We start from the raw sequence: 17,992 nt of genomic DNA on the forward strand, positions 1-17,992 counted from the left end.
CAAAGAGAAAGCTTCAAGGGAAATCAAAAATACACAGAACTGAATTAAAATGAAAATACAGAACAAAAACTTACAGCTATCAAACTTTCTGGGTCAGAAAACAAATTGGTGGTTGTCAATGCTGGGGTGAGGAGAGGAGGTTAACTGCACTGGGACCCGGGCTCAGCTCCTGACGATTCGCTCTGGTGTCCCTCCCTGTAGACCCACAGTCACCAAGTGCCTCCTCGTCTTTCAGGAGCTCCAAGAATGTCAGGGCTCCCAGGTCATGTGCACGCCTGTTGTGAACCCACTGGGCCCAAAGAGGCCTCAGGAAGGCACAATCATTCAATGAGAAAGAGTGAGCATTTTCCTCACCAGAACTCCATCAGAAACTCATTTCATGCCACGCTCAACCTCAGACATGGCCCCAAATCTGTTACCTAATGTGCACGAGTGGTTTGTTCTCCATATTGGAACATTCCTGAAATGCTAAGACACAGTGATGATCTGAGGTCAAAATAAAATCTCTGTAACAGAATGGAATGGGAAGGAAATAAACATTTGCTGCCTCTCTACATGTTCTAGATATTCTGCTTGGTATCAGGACTTCTGTTTATAAAGGAGTGAGCCTCAGAGAGGTTAAGTACATGTTCCAAAGTCACAGAGCTACTAAGAGGAACAGCTGCAACAATAACCCCCATGTGCTTCAGTCAACACCCATGACTGGACCCAGGCATTTAACCTCCCCTTTAGATGGACAATGTAGAGAAACAGGACCTCCCAGATTGTAAACCGGTCTGATGACTTTGCAGAGCAGTTAGACCCTACCTGGCAGATTGTGCCTCCCTGATGACACCCCACGTGGACCCACAGGGGTACATCCAGAACCCCCAACATGTGTGCACAAGGATACATTTACATAAAGTCCTTTGCAGCACTCCTTTTAATATTCCAGATCTGAAAAGAACCCAAATGCCCATCAACACATTATTCTGAATAACAAATTCTGGAACAACCGTATAGTGGAATACAATATAGAAATAAAAATGAATGAAATAAGGGTATAGGAATCAGAATGTAGACGAATCTCAAAAACAGCATGTGTTGTGAAAAGTACAAGGTCCACAAAGACACCTAGTGAAACCCGTGCACTTCTCTTGGTAAAGCTCATTTCTGTACCTGCCTACAGGGAATGAGTTCTTTTTTATGTTATTCTGTGTACCATTTTGTATGTTTAGAACATTGAATAAATTACAAAGAAAGCTTTTAGGGGCTGTATTTCTGATCATCAACGTAATGCACACTTGGTTTTATAAATGTTTAAAATAGACACACATACTGAGATGAAAATATAATCAGAAATTTGATCGAAGGATAACTGCTTACCTTTTGCTGAAAGTCCTTCTGTTATTTTCATGTATGCCTATGTACAATTAAGGAGCCCTTCTGGCGCAGTGGTAAAGTGCTTGGCTGCTAATGTCGATTTGAACACACCAATCGCTCTGCAGAAGAAAGATGTGGCAGTCTGCTTCCGTAAAGATTGATGGCCTTGAATACCCTATGGGGCAGCTCTACTCTGTCTTATAGGGTTGCTATGTGTCAGAATCGACTCAACAGTGGTGGGTTTGGACTGATATACGATTGTCCTGTATATACTTTATATATGCATTTCATATGACCGTCTTATATATACATATGTACGCACACATATATATCTTTTTATTTTTGTCTGTAACATGAAATCACATGGTATGAAGAAAGTAATTTTACTTTTTGAGAACACTTTACAGTTGCTCAAGCCCCATTTTTTGAAGGATATATCTGATGGGAAACACCATCACACACTACATGTAAACATACAGCATAGTAAATTCACCCAGGCTATGTTCCTTGTTGATGGTTGGGAAGTCTAATAATAACACTGTTGGTAAAAAGAAGTGACTGTCTACTCATAACTTACAAAGTATCATTCGGGTACCATACTGGTTTCCAAGTATTATCTCCTTTAATCTTAACCACAGACATGGGGTAGGTCTCATTCTCATCCTCATTTTAGAAAGGAAGAAATGCAATTCAGAACAAAAAGAAAACTTGCTAAGATCACCCAACCATCACCTAGTGGAGCCTAGGTCTAAGCCCCAGTTTATCTGACCCCAAAGCCCTCATCCCTGAGCACAGTTACATGGAGTGTTGCTCTGTGTGACAGCTGAGGCCAGCGAGGGGAAGTGGCTCACTCAAGGGCCTGTGGTCAGTGATGCGTTTAGGTCTCAGGTCTCCTGACTCGTCTTCTGTCCAAGACCCTTTATTAGGCATTGTTCTCCTGGAATGTCTCTTCTGTCTAGAGCTCAATGGGAACCTCTTTTACTTACATTCAACGTAAAAGGTAAAGTAACGAGGACAGAACAAAGAAAGAAACAAGGACAGGGTTGCACATGGGATTAAAAAAAATGGCATGATGATTTTCTTCCCTTATCCCAACTCAGTCAGGGAATGCATCCGAAATATAGAAATGGGACTAAAGTTCATATGTTATATAAAGGTATGTGTTTTTTACTTCCTGGTGCTACATTCCAGATGCTACTTGTGAGGACTATGCCCTTTGTTTTAGGTCAGGGTCATCTCTTCCATGCAAGGGAGAAGACAGGGCGGGAACAGGACAAGCATCTGTTGAGGAGCTATTATGCAGTACCCATGATTCCTAGATTTTAATATTTTCTCTTCATAAGACATCACTGAGGAAGCTATCATCATTCCCACTTTACAGATGACCAAACTCAAGCCCTAAAAGGGTTGTACTCTTCCAGGGCCCAACACTGATGTGTGACAGGAATGGGGCTCCATCTCTTGCCCACCCCACAGGACACTCAGCAGCACAGTCTTAGATGGCGACTTCCTGGCTTGAGGACTGTTTATTTTAAACACTCTGCTGATGACGAACATGGTGGTGGAGATGAAATCCTGCCCAATGGGCTAGAGGCTGGGATGTGTGCCCAAGGGACAGGCTAGTCTCTGAGGGGATGCATGGAGTTCAGGCAGAAGCAGAGCTGTTAAGTCTCTCCTGAAATAAAACCAACCAAAAAAACAAACCCACTGCCATCAAGTCAATTCCAACTCATAGCAACCCGATAGGGTTTCCAAGGCTGTAATTGTCTATGGAAGCAGACTGCCACATCTTTCCCCCGAGGAGCCGCTGGTGGTTTTGAACCGCTGACCTTTCAGTTAGCAGTTGATCATTTTAACCACTGTGCCACCAGGGCTGAAAGATAACCAGGAGACATTACAAAAAAAAAAATCATGAGGCTTCTTTAAAAAAAGGTAATTTGTATTTTATCTGCCTCAACCTTAACAGCTATTCATGCTGCTTTAGATTATTCCCATTATTCAGGTTGGGTTACCAGAGTTAGGAGATTAAGTAAACGAGGGGAAAAAAACCCAAAAACCAAACCTGTTGCCGTCGAGTTGATTCTGACTCATAGCTGGACCCTATAAGACAGAGTTGAACTGGCCCATAGAGTTTCCAAGGAGTGCCTGGTGGATCTGAACTGTCAGCCTTTTGGTTAGCAGCTGTGGCATTTAACCACTACACCACCAGGGTTTCCAAATGAGGGAAAGGGCCTTGTAAGTGCCTGCTCAGTTGTTAAACCTGGAATTACTCTACAGCTTTTCGCGTTGTGTCCTGAAACCTCCAGGGCTCTGAATGCGCTAGTCTCCCTGGGCAATTGATGCTGTCCAGGTGTTGCTCAATTTCTGTGACAATGATCTGTATTGTTTTTAAATACAATTATTATTGAAACACTAACATACCCTGCTTGGCAAAATAAGTAAAAGTTGGCTGAAATGCCAAATATCTTCAAACAACATGCGGCTTACGAAGCATGCTTACTATTAAACTGAGATGGGCAGGAGATAACACAGTACTGACATAAAGAGTAATTAGTATACCCGCCTGATAAACATCTGAAAAGATGCCAAAACACATTAGCTAAGAAAATGCAAATTAAAATCTCAAGAAGAACATGGATAAGGTGATACCTGTACTGAAAAAGGATATGTGAACACGAATGCACATTTGTGGTATGTAAATAAAAGTTACTACATCACCTACAGAGAAACACGTCTGGAGACCATGTATCAGTCTATGGACAGTCGGCAACTTCAGGTCACGGATGGCGACCAGGCAGATAGCCATACAGGATAATTCCAGAGGATAAACATACATTTCTATATGACTTGAAATGTTGTAATCGGGAAAAATTATTGAGATAAAAATTCAAAAATAGAAAATACTTTAAAAGATCTACTCATGATATTACTGCTTTGGAAATGCACTGAAATGACACTGTTTTAGGGAGAAAAGAAGCAAATTTAACAAATTTATCTAAAACAGATATGTATATGTGATTGCATATCTCTGTGTGTTTCTACAGCTGAAACTGGCAGTGAATGTGTGTGTGTGCATATGCGTGTGTATGTTGCTATGTGTTTTTATTTTCTCTGAATTATTTTTATTTCAATAACATTTTAAATCGTGATATATATACACATAAAATTTGCACTGTACTCATTTTAAGTGTACAATTCAATGCCATTAATTATGTTCATAATGTGCAGCCATCACCAGGCCAAGCTGGATGTGGAGTAAAGGATGAGGCAACCCTTGGTAGTTTGATTCTTCCTGATTCTCAAGGGCAGGAATGAGGAGTTTCAAACTCCCCTCCTTTAGATCTTTGCTACGTCACAAAGGGAGGTTTCTGGCCTGGTTTTGTGCCTGTCTTATCTCTGGAAGGGTGGCCACTCCCGTTTGGTCTTCCCCACACTCTCTGCGCCTGAACCATCATCCCTGAAGTGGGCATGGAGGTTCCCTTTATATACCACCACTTCTCCTGGTCGTGGGGCCCTGGGCACAGACACACTGATACACAGACGGGCAGATGGAGAGAGTAGGGCGTGAGTGCTTGGCTGGGAGGCCAGCAAGACGGTGACCACTGTCCAGCCACGCCCACTTCCAGCCTGGCTCAGGTGCACTACATCCCAGCATCCAGCTTTCATCTTCGGACAGCAACGAGCTTCCTCTGCTGAGGTTCTAACCCATCACCTCCACAGGTATGTGGTAGGGAGGAATGTTCTGGAAATCACCCACACCACCCATCCTTCCAGGCCTCTGCATAGGGAGACCCCAATTCAACGCCCAGAATGGAAGAAAGGTTGTATTTGGATGCCCCTAAGAGGCTTGGCAATAGGTCCTAAAACTAAAACCCTCTATGGTACTTCTGCCCTAGTTGGCAAAGACTGATCATATCCAACACGTGAGTGCATGCTTATGGTCAGGTTCCTCTTTTAACTGGCCCAAATCACTGATTTTCTGCCAAAAGGAGCTTTCTCTAAGTTGGGCCTCACTGTTAATAGACATTTTGGTATATTTGTCTCCAGTATATACTTTGGCATCTTTGTGTAAACATACGTGACACATATAAATGTATTTTAAAAAGACACCATTAAGGGAGTGGAATTTCAACCCACAGAATGGGAAAAATGTCTGGACATCATCGATCTGATAAGGGGCTTGTATCAGTATAGAAAAATAGCACTTAATAGTCAATAATAAAGACAAAAGAATAATTCCATTTTAAAAATGGGCAAGTGATGTAAATAGACATTTCTCCAAAGATGCAGAAACGGACAATAAGCACATGAACAGAGCCGCAGTATCATCAGCCATCAGAGAAAGCAAACGGTAACACCGCAGGGAAATGCCACAATAACTGTAAAGAAAATCACAATGAGATAGCAGTTCACAGTCACTAGGATGGCTTTAATCCAAACGACAGATAATAACAAGTGTTGACAAGGCTGTGGAGGAATTAGAACCCAAAAGCACGTGAAATAGTGGAGCCCCTTTGGGAAGTTGTCTGGCATTCCTCAAATGGTGAGTTACATGTGGCGTTGCCGTATCACCCAGCAATCGCACTCTTAGGTATTTATCTAGGAGATGAAAACACAGGTGCACATAAAACTTGCACACCATTACTTTTACCAGTATTAATCGTGATAGCGAAAATGTGGAAACAAGCCAAATGTCCATGAATGGATGAATGGATAAAGGAAATGTGGTATATACATACAAAGGAGTATTATCAGCCATTAAAAGGAACGAAGTACTGATACATGCTACAAAAGAGATGAACCTCAAAAACATGCTCAGTTTAAAAGAATCCAGTCACAAAAGGCCACATGTTGTATGACTCCATTTTATGAAGTGCCTGGAATAGGCCAATTCATAGAGCCAGAGTGTAGATCTGTGGTTCCATGGGGCCAGGGGTAGGTGCAGGGATTAACTGGCAAACTGCATGTATTTGGACTCTCTAGAGTGACAGAAATGTCTAAAACTCAATTATGCTGATGGCCGTGCAACTGCATCGATTTGCGGAAAACAACAAATTGTAACCTTAAAGTACATGCATTTTATTGTCCGTAAACTATACTGTCAATAAAGCTGTTAAAAATATGTTGACCTGGTCTTCTGTTGTACTGTAGAAACAATGTTTTTAATACAAAGGCCTTGATGTCTACATTTTATATAAACAAGAATTTACATAAAAACGTAGCTGTATCCCAGGCTTGCTGTCTCTATGTCCCGTGCTCCTCCAAGCAGTGGCCTTTCCCCTATGTGATACCTGAGACTGTGCCTGTGTGCAAAATTTGATTTACTTTTTATCACTTTCACATCTTCCAATTGTGTCAGTGGCTTGAGTGTGGGTCCAGGTCAGAGTTTAGGGCCTGCCCTTTGTGACATGGTGTCAGCATCACTTTTTTCACTGCTCTGGGGCCTTTCTCACATGACTCCCCTTTGGGGCCTCTAACTTGGAACTGCCTTTCTGGGTGTCTGTATGGCAATACCTATCCAAAAGCTACACAGGTGCCCACCCTTTGCCGCAACAATTCTCCTTTGAGAAATTCATCTTCTGGATGTAGTGTGGGATGTTCACAATGATTTGGTCATAAGGACCACCTTGCCTTCTGGGCCTGAAGGGAGACCTGATGGGAAGCAAAGCCACGAAGGGGCAGAAGGAAGCAGAGGGAAATGTCTTCAGCACAATCACACACTCACACTCACAAACACACACACACATAGACCCCCAGGCACACACTCACACATACACACACGTACACTCCTCACGTTCTGTTATCACAACACTAGAATTCTCCCGAGACAGTTGGCTGGGGCCAAGAGGACACATGCAGCTCACAGGTGCTGACAGACGGCCAGGTGAAGTGCGCCCAGAACTGCACCCGATAGCAGTCTACAGAGAGGGAAAGGATGCCATCCACACACTGTGTACAATAGGGAGTATGTGAAACACTGTGAATCCCAAACAACATGGAGTTGAAAAATTGATGAGGCCACATCCATGGGATGGCATTGTGGTCAGGCATTAAAGACACATCATCATGAAAACGATGATGAGAGACGATTTGTTGCCTGTCAGATTAGGAACACTTCACATTCTTTCCCGTGAGTGGAGAAAAGGCACCTTCATACAGTGTCATTAGGAATGGGAATTAGTTATAGCATTTTTGAATGTAATGTATTTAGATAAAATTTTATAGGCTCCATTGTTTGGAAACAATATTTTCAGGAACTTACAAAGAAATGTTTACAAAGATATTTGCTCATATATGAGCAAGGGTGTTAAGTATACTACTGTTTGTAATAGAAAAACTGATACAGGAAGGAAATTTTCAGCAGGATGGTACTGGTGAAATAAACTTGGGCTTCCACACAGTGTAACACCAGGTCAATGTAAAAAAAAAAAAAAAAGAGCTTGAAACGTTCTTGTAATAAAAACATTATCCTAGAAATGTATTTACATGGAAAGATGGTCACAGTAAGTGCAAAAGCACATTACACAGGTAACAGCCGGCATCAATCCATTTTTGCTTATACAGATATCTAGCTGTTTACCCAGAGGGCTCAAAGCACAAAAAAGAAAAAGGGTCTTTTTCTTCCACTCACATACAGCTTTCTCTTCAGCATAGAAAGAGAATGCACCTCCCGTCTGGAGGCCTTCTGTATTCCTGCACCCTGGGTATGCCTCCTTTCCTACCCAGCCTTCCAGAAAGCTCTCTTTGGTGGCTTTGGGCCACAGCCCCTCCCTCCCACTTTTCTGCTCTGCTAAGTTCAGGCTGCAGTTCAGGCTTCTGTCACGAGGTGGCGCCGAGGTACCTCCACACTCAAACTTCTCTGCAGAGGGGTTGATAAAAGGACCAAAACCCTCTCTTAAAACCCAGGTTATGAACCTATGTACAGAATGATTCTGATTCTGTCTGACAAAGGTACAGGCATAAAATAAGACGATAGAAACACATGCTCTGAGCACCCAGAGGCTGAAACACCAGGGAGCTGTAGCGCACCTTGGTGTGCCAGAGGACGGCACAGCACAGAGCCTGGCGGGCGGGGGTGACTGAGAGGATGGGGGCATCGCAGCAAGGTCTGGGCAGCTGTGTCCAGAGTGGCCTGGAGAAGGGTGACAGAATGCGAGTGTCTGTGAGGCCTTTGTAGGGATGCGGTGATGGAGTGTGAAGCCCTGCTCTCTTGCCAGGGCCCTCTCTGCAGTGTGGACGTGTAAGCTGACACTCATGAGGAAAAAAACAAATCAATGAATGAGACAGAGAGTTGGGGTCAAGAGAAAATGTAACTGCTTTAATACACATACGAATTTTTCAAACCGAATTGATATCGTAGTAAACAAGCCCTTTCGTGACGTTTGTTTCGCTGTGCAAAATGCACTTTTGTTTAAAAAAGAAAAAGAAACGACAATGAATGCCACGTGGTGGCCAGACCCAGGACTGCTACTCTGAGAGTGGGACCAGGGGCGTCAGGAAGGCTAGAAGGATGGAGGTTGGGATCTTGGCTTAATGGCAGCAGACAGACTTTTCTGGAATTTTTCAACCATTGGTAACAATTTCTTTGTATCCATCATTTTCCGGGATATTCAAAGTGAGGCTGGAAGTGAACAGTCTGAGCAGAATGTAAAGCTGCACCTGTGTGTATTTGGGGTGAGAGAGCTAGAGAAGACCTAGACACACACACACACACACACACACACACACACGAGCAGTCAAAACAATTATTTTTATCTACTTCATTTCCCCATAAAGCTCAATACAGTGAACCTATATGCGCATTACTTGGTTATCAATCTGTTCATGAATCTTTGTCTTCCAAATATGTAGACTACTTTATTTCCTGAATGCAAGATTTCAAACAACATATTAAAGTATATTTATAAACTGAAAATACCCTGTATCTCTCACTGGCTGGACTCACACCCCCTGACCCCAAGACGTGTGTTGTCAATAGAATGGTGCATGTTCTCTGGGTTGTTCCTGTTAGTGAGGCAGACAAAAACACGTACACCTGCACAGCCACACCTAGAGAGGAAGTACATTACTCATCCTCTTTTGCAACTTGTCTTTGTCACTAAATGTTAATTAGTTAATATTAATCCTCAGGATTTATATTTGCATCTAATTAGTTCTTCTGGTCTTGGCATATTTTAACCTGCTTACTGTTCACGTATATTTTACTGTGAATTCTCTGTTGAAATTACTTGCCAATCTCTGTTTGTTAGTAAGTGTGCTTCACAAACCATGAATACCAACACAGTATCTGAGATGCACCGGTAGTTAACAAATGTGTTCTCCCTGATTTTCACACAATTCTTGGTGTGTTTTTAAAGCTTCAATAATACTGTATTGAATAATAATAAGATTACTGTTAATTATTTCAACAATGATGTGGAATAATAATTTTGAAAACTATACAGGTCATCATTTAAAAAAACAGAAAAAGTTAAACAACACCCCGGAAACCCTGGAGGCTTGAAGACAAAATGTGAGAATTTAGAATAATGTCAGTTAAGTGCTGATCGGGAGACAACAAAGTTGTTTCCTGATTTACTTAAATTCCTCTAAAGTCAGAACCCTAATATGGATAAAGCGTCAAATAATGGGTAACCTGATAGCTGTCAGGATTCAAGGAGATGAGATATAAAGTGTACCTTGCAATGAAAGTAGCTCTGTGCCTGTTAATGTCCTTCCCTCTAGATCATCTGCCCCAGGGCAACACCTGTGCTCTGCCTGAGGCCCACTCACCTCTTCAGGGATGGGACAATTGAAGTGGCCCTGCCCTCAGGTCTCTTGGCACAAAGGGCAGGAGTTCATCTCCACTATCATCTTGTTTACCAAGTGGTTGAGTGGGTATCATGGGGCCACAATAGCAGGGGGTGTAAAAGGGCCAATTCTCAAGCCCTGGAAGTCCGTGTTCTAAAGGGGAGGCTGCTCGGTGTCTTCTAGGGAGGGCACGGGAGGGAACCTCATTGCAATCCTGCCGCTTATCTGGAGAGGTGACTCAGGTCCTCTAACCCTGAGCTCGTTCTTCTGTGAAATCGGACTCACCATACCTTCCCCACAGAGCTGTTCTGAGGGACAGACGAGAAAATTCAGAGCACAGCGCATATGGCAGGTGGCAGGACTTCAATCACCCTTTAAATGTTGAGGTACAGCAGTAGGGGCTGCCTCAGCCTCAGACTAACACAGGCATTGTGAAAACAGTTCTCATTGTTTTCTCCAAATGAGAATGCAGGTATCTAGATGAAGGAAGAAATAACTGGGATATGTTTGAGTTCACAATTTTGGAGACAGAGGGTTTTCCACTGTCTTGGGTATTTCAGAAGCCTCGGAGCCGACCCAAACCCACCTGCCCTGTATGGAAGACAGGCTTGTCTCTAAACTCTCCAGGTGATCTCAGTGACGGATCCCACCAGGGAAGCAAGGTGTGGTGCTCTGCCTAACATCTGCTCCTGGGCTGCTTGGCAGGTTAACATGTTTACAGAATAATCCTGGACCCATCTCACAGTCAGTCATCTGAGCAGTGGTCCTCAGATCACGCATCATCCGGCCACATCATGGCATGATGTCAGCCATCTGCTGCTGCCTCACAGAGATGAAAATCCAAGAATAACTACCATTTCTTTGATAACACAACTATCCATTCTTCCACTCATTAATAACTAAATATATACTGAGCTTAAAACCCGTAGTGCTCCATTGGAAGTCTCTCATTAACTCTAAGGTGGAAACAGAAGGGTTCTAAGGGAAATGAGGAGCCCTGGTGGCACAGTGGTTAAGAGCTTGGCTGCTAACGAAAAAAAAAAAAAGGTGGGCAGTTTGAATCCACCAGCCGCTCCTTGGAAACCCTATGGGGCAGTTCTACTCTGTCCTACAGGGTTGCTATGAGTCAGAATCAACTCGATGGCAATGAGTTTGGGGTTTTTTTCTTTTTTAAGGGAAATGAACAAACGGGCAAATTCGAGGGTGAAATCTGTGATAAGATGTCTCCTTTGCATCAGAATGGGGATCATCCCTAAGCCAAAGAAATTAGGTAATAGGGTGGTCCCAGAATAATTTATGAATCTACCCACATGACAGTCCCAACTGAGCAGGTTCAGGGAAAATGCACATGTCTAGGAGAAGGGAATTCCAGAACACTTAATTGTCCTCATGAGGAACCTTTACATAGATCAAGAGGCAGTTGTTCGAACAGAATAAGGGGATACTGCGTGTTTTTATTGACTATGCAAAGGCATTTGAGTGTGTGGATCATAACAAACTATGGATAACGTTGCAAAGAATGGGAATTCCAGAACACTTAATTGTGCTCCTGAGGAACCTTTACATAGATCCAGAGGCAGTTATTTGGACAGAACAAGGGGATACTGATTGGTTTAAAGTCAGGAAAGGTGTGCGTCAGGGTTGTATTCTTTCACCATACCTATTCAATCTATATGCTGAACAAATAATCTGAGAAGCTGGACTATATGAAGAAGAACGGGGCATCAGGATTGGAGGAAGACTCACTAACAACCTGCGTTATGCAGATGACACAACTCTGCTTGCTGAAAGTGAAGAGGTCTTGAAGCACTTAGTAATGAAGATCAAAGACCACAGCCTTCAGTATGGATTACACCTCAACATAAAGAAAACAAAAATCCTCACAACTGGACCAATGAGCAACATCATGATCAACGGAGAAAAGATTGAAGTTGTCAAGGATTTCATTTTACTTGGATCCATGATCAACAGCCACGGAAGCAGCAGTCAGGAAATCAAAAGACGCATTGCATTGGGTAAATCTGCTGCAAAGGACCTCTTCAAAGTGTTGAAGAACAAAGATGTCACTCTGAAGATTAAGGTGTGCCTGACCCAAGCCATGGTATTTTCAATCGCATCATATGCATGGGAAAGCTGGACAATGAATAAGGAAGACCGAAGAAGAACTGACGCTTTTGAATTGCGGTGTTGGCGAAGAGTATTGAATATGCCACGGACTGCCAAAAGAACAAACAAATCTGTCTCGGAAGAAGTACAGCCAGAATGCTCCTTAGAGGCAAGGATGGTGAGACCGCATCTTACATACTTTGGACATGTTGTCAGGAGGGATCAGTCCCTGGGGAAGGACATCATGCTTGGCAAAGTACAGGGTCAGCAGAAAAGAGGAAGACCTTCAACAAGGTGGCCTGACGCAGTGGCTGCAACCATGAGTTCAAGCATAACAACGACTGTAAGGATGGCGCAGGACTGGGCAGCGTTTCGTTCTGTTGTGCATAGGGTCGCTGAGTCGGAACCAACTCGACAGTGCCTAACAACAACAACAGGAGAACGGCAAGAATGTCTCTCAAGTAAACTTCATGTTCAACAGTCAGACAGCATCTCTACTTGCCAGGATTTTAGTGAAGGTCATGACATGAAAGCAGTTTCACAATATACTTCCTACTGTACTCTCCCAAATAAAGCCCCTTGAATTGAAAGTAGGTTTAACTGTTTAACCACCTAGTTAGCCAACCAGTGAATCCCCACAGGCAAGGGGAAGGGTAGAGTCTGCATGAAATTGTCCCAGGCGCATCTACACAGCTCCCACAGGAGGAGAATCCATACACAGAGGCATTCCGGGTAAAAGTTCTGTCACTCTCATCCAGTGAGGGCCCCAGGAGCAATCAACGCATGTGAATTAGAACACTTTTGGAGTACCTTACTTGGGCAACCAGAAATAATAAAAGGAAAAGAAGATAACCATATGCCCAGGACTTGTACAGCAAAACCAGCTCAAGTTCTAAATGGGACGAATCCCTTGCCTAACCAAGGATTTGGGTAGCAGTTTCACGGTCACGTGAAAACTAACTCCGTGCAATCCCTGTCTTCTTTCAACAGGTTGGCCAGATTCAGCTCTGGATGTACAGGCTAGATGAATAACAGTGTGCATGAAAGCCAGAAAATTAGGCCTGGGCAAACGGGCAGATGTTTTATGTTCAGGATACACTGAGACATGTTTTAGACTAACTGGCACCTGGGAAACTCTAAGACGTTGAAGACATCAGGGAAAAAGTGACTGAGAATTGCACCTGCAGATTCTGTTAGTGCTCCCTCCAGCCTTTTAGCTGAGAAAATGGGTGTGTCCGTTTTCGGAGCTCTGAATGAGAACATGCGTGGCAGGGAAGGCAGAGATGGCAGCTCTCACTGCAGAGACGTTCATGGGTATTTGTTCTCCTTACATTTCTTCCTTCCTCCTCTTCCATCAGGTAGCTAGGCATATACAGACAAAAATATGCAAGAAAAAAATACCACATTGCTTTTAGGGATATATAAATACGTAGTAAAACTATCAAGAAGTGTCCTAAGAATGAAAAACCTAAGTTCGCATGTATACACCCATTCCTGACTTATCGACATGGTTAGGTTCCAAAGACCAGGTTGTTATGTAAAAATCACCATTATGCAAAAACAGAGGATGGCCTCATCAGATCACAAAATGTAGGATGACTACATCATCACGTAACTGCCAAACCACTGAGAATCATGGCCCAGCCAAGCTGACACACAACCTTAATCATCCCAATGTTACTCTTGCCTCACACCTTGGTATTCGTCACTGCCAGATGTACATTATTAATGTGCAAAATAGTCGGACAGTAGATTTTTTTTTTACTATTGCCATAAATGCAAAATGTCGGGTAACAAAATAGTCGATAAGTGACGAGTAGGTATATATTTTGCAAAGTTGAGATCACATTATATATATTTTTCAGCATCGTGCCTTTTTCACTAGCATGATATCCCAGGATATAATTTTCATTTCCTTAGTTATTGCAATTTGGTATAATTTTGAAGGTTTTATGGATATGTATATTGATTTTATGCAAATTATATGTTAATATAATTTTATTTTATAAAATTTTGTGACCCTGACCTTTTGCGACGCTGACCTTGGTCATCTGTAACATATAAAATTATATGTTAATATAATTTTCCTATCTACTCATTAGTAAGAGTTCTTTAATATAAAAAAATATTAAGTGGGATTTTTAAGGAGTTAGAAATGAATGAGTTAGAAAACAAAACTACAGTAGAACTTATAATAGAAAAAAAGGTTTATTTTATGGGGGAGTCAAGAAAATGAACAAATCACTGGACAAAATAATCAAGAAAATAGGGGGAAAGGACAAATACACATCATTTAAAATGACGAGGGAGAAACAGTCATCAAAACAAAGGAAATTTGCTGGCCTTTTTTTTAGCTGTGGTAAAATATATACAACAAACATTTACCATTTCGACCATTTGTATGTGAACAATTCAGTGACATTAAATATGTTCACCGTGTTGGACAACCATCACCACTATCTGTTTTCACTTTTTTCCATCACCTTTAACAGGAGTTCAGTGCCCCTTAAGCAATAACTCCACGTTTCCCCCTTCCATCTGCCCCTGGTAATCACTAATAAAAGGTCCCTGGGTGGCAAAAGTGGTTTGCAGTCAGCTGCTAACCTAAAGGTTGATGGTTTGAACCCATTTTTAGTGGTACCATGGAAGAAAGACCTGGCAATATGCTTCTGTAAGGATTATGGAAACCCAGAAAACCACACGGATCAGTTCTATTCTACAACACATGGGGTCGCCATGAGTCAGAATCACCTTAGCCACATTTGGTCTGTATGCATTTGTCTATTCTAGATGTTTCATAGAAGTAGGATTCTACAATTTTTGTCCTTTGTGTCTGACTTACTTCACTCAGCATGATGTTTTCAAGGTTCATCCATGTTGTACCATGTTATCAGAACTTCATTTCTTTTTACGGTTGAATAATATTCCATTGGGTGTATATTCTACATTTTGTTTATCCATTCATCTGTTGATGGACATTTGGGTTGTTCCAGCTTTTGGCTACTATAAATAATGCCACAACGAACATTGATACAAGCGTCTGTTTGCACCCCTGCTTTCAAGTCTTTTAGGTATATACCAAGGAGTGGAATTGCTGGGTCATATGGCAATTCTAAGGGGCTCCGGTGGTGCAGTGGTTAAGTGCTTAGTCAGTGGTTAGAACCTACCAGCCACTCTACAGGAGAAAGACGTGGCACTCTGCTTCCGTACGATTATGGCCTTAAAACCTCTATGGAGCAGTTCTACTCTTTTTGTTGTTGTTGTTATTGTTTGCAAGATGTATTTTTTCCCATCCTTTGATTTTTTTAATTGTACCTTAGATGAAAGTTTACAGAACAAACTAGTTTCTCATTAAGCAGTTTGTACACATACTGTTTTACGACATTGGTTAACAAACCCATGACATGTCAACACTCTCCCTTCTCAACCTCGGGTCCCCTATTACCAGCTTTCCTGTCCCATCCTACCTTCTAGTCCTTGTTCCTGGGCTGGTGTGCCCCTTTATTCTTGTTTTGTTTCATGGGCCTCTCCAATCTTTGGCTGAAAGGTGAACCTCAGGAGTGACTTCATTACTGAGCTGAAAGGGTATCCAGGGGCCATACTCTCAGGGTTTCTCCAGACTCCGTCCGGCCAGCAAGTCTGGTCTTTCTGAGTTAGAATTTTGTTCTGCATTTTTCTCTAGCTCTATCCAGCAATGTCCAGCACCTATATAAAACACAAACCTAACTTGTAACAGAAAAACATATGGTATTGACTCAACACCAAAAAGATGCTAATTTCCCTAAGTTGATTTATTAGTTTAATGTGATCCCAATAAAAAGTATCATTAGCCTTCAAAATATATTACACAACGACAGTAATCAAAACAGCCTTGTATTGCTTTAATAACAGACATACAGAACAATGGGATAGAATTAAAAACCCAGAGATAAATCCAAATATCAATGGTCAGTTGATTTTCGGCAAGGGAGCCAATTTCATTCAATGGGGGAAGAACAGGCTCTTCAAAAAATGATGCTGGCAAAACTGGATTTCCACATGCAAAAAAATGAAACAAAACCCATATCTCACACCATACACAAAAACTATTTCAAAATGGACTAAGAACCTATGTTAAATCTAAAACCATAAAGTTCTTGGAAGAAAACAACAAAGCAAAGTTTTAGGACTTAATTTTATTTTCAACGATAGATTAGCAAACACAAAAAAATGCATAAGTAACAGAAAACAAAATATGTAAGTGGGACCTCATAAAAATTAAATACTTAAGTTCATCAAAAGAATTTACCAAAAGAATCAAAACACAACCTATGGACTGGGAAAAAATCTTCAGGAACAATATAACCGATGAGGGCCTAGTATCTAAAATATATAGAAAATTTCTGCACCAAAAAGCAAATAACCCCATCAAAAACTGGGCAAAAGACATGAACAGACACATCACCAAAGAGGATATTCAAATGGCCAAACACATGAGGAGATGCTCAATGTCACTAGACATCAGAGAGATGCAAATCAAAATCACAATGAGATACCATCTCACTCTCACTAGGATGGCTAAAATTTAAAAAAAAAAACCGGAAAATAACAAGTGTTGGAGGGGATGTACAGAAATCGGAACCTTTATCCGTTGCTAGTGGGAATGCAAAATGGTACAGCAGTTGTGGAAAACAGTCTGGTGGGTCCTAAAAAAAAAACTAGAGGTAGAAAAAAAGCTGCCATGAAAAAAGAAAATCCCAAACCTGTTGCTGTCGGGTCATTTCTGACACACAGCAACCCTACTGGACAGAGTAGAACTGCCACATACAGTTTCCAAGGCTATAATTTTTAGAGAACCAGACTGCCACATCTTTCTCCCGTGGAGTGGCTGGTGGGTGCCAAACACCGACCTTTGGATTAGCAGCCAAACGCTTAACCATTACACCATCAGGGCTCCTTAGAGCTACCAATATGACCCAGCAATTCCATTCCTGGGTATATGCCCTAGGGATCTAATAGAAGTGACACAAGCAAACACATGCACACCTATATTTATTGCAGTACTATTCACCATAGCAAAAAGATGGAAACAACCCAAGCACCCATCAATGGATGAATGGATAAATGAAATGTGGTACATACATACAATGGAATACTACTCAGCAATAAAAATGAGTTCCCGAAACATTTTACAACGTGGATGAACTTGAAAGACATTATGTTGAACGAAATAAGTAAATCACAAAAAAAAAACAATATTGTATGTTCTCACTTTAATGAAATGACATGAACAGGTAAATATACAGAAACTAATTTCATTACTGGTTACCAGGAGCGACGAAGGGGGGAGGAAGAAGTAGTCTCTAGGTAGTAATCACCTTTTGTTTATAGGAATGGGAAAGGTGGCACTGAATATGGGTGAACTTTGCACAGCATGACTGACATAACCAATGTCAATAAGCCATATATAGGGAAAAGGGATGAATGGGCAAATGCTTGGTTGTGTATGGTTTCGCCACAATAACCACCACCAAAAAAGGGGGAGGAGGGCTACAGGTGCTGATACTAATTAGACATAGCAATAACCTCACGGGATTAGTTCTCTTGGTTTGGCTTAGGGATGTGATCTTGTGGGACAATCCAGTCAATAGGCATAATATAGTTTTTAAAGTTTATGTTCTACCTCCTAGGGTGGTGAGTACTGTCTGGGGTCTTAAAAGCTTATGAGCAACTGGGAAAGTCCGCACAACTTGTA

General features: G+C 41.9%; 1 long non-coding RNA gene across 2 annotated transcripts in view; it reads right to left on the reverse strand.

Annotated features, from left to right (window-relative positions):
• Positions 1-396: 396 nt before the first annotated feature.
• LOC104846310 (uncharacterized) overlaps positions 397-17,992 on the reverse strand; it is a 28,892-nt gene continuing 11,296 nt past the window's right edge. For both annotated transcript variants that reach the window (XR_010319823.1, XR_775853.3), the window contains 2 exons: positions 15,726-15,963; positions 397-13,620 (listed from right to left, as the gene is read on the reverse strand). This is a non-coding gene — a long non-coding RNA (uncharacterized LOC104846310). The remainder of the gene's footprint in view (positions 13,621-15,725; positions 15,964-17,992) is intronic.

Source organism: Loxodonta africana, chromosome X (genome assembly GCF_030014295.1).
Source record: "Loxodonta africana isolate mLoxAfr1 chromosome X, mLoxAfr1.hap2, whole genome shotgun sequence".
Classification (NCBI taxonomy): domain Eukaryota; kingdom Metazoa; phylum Chordata; class Mammalia; order Proboscidea; family Elephantidae; genus Loxodonta; species Loxodonta africana.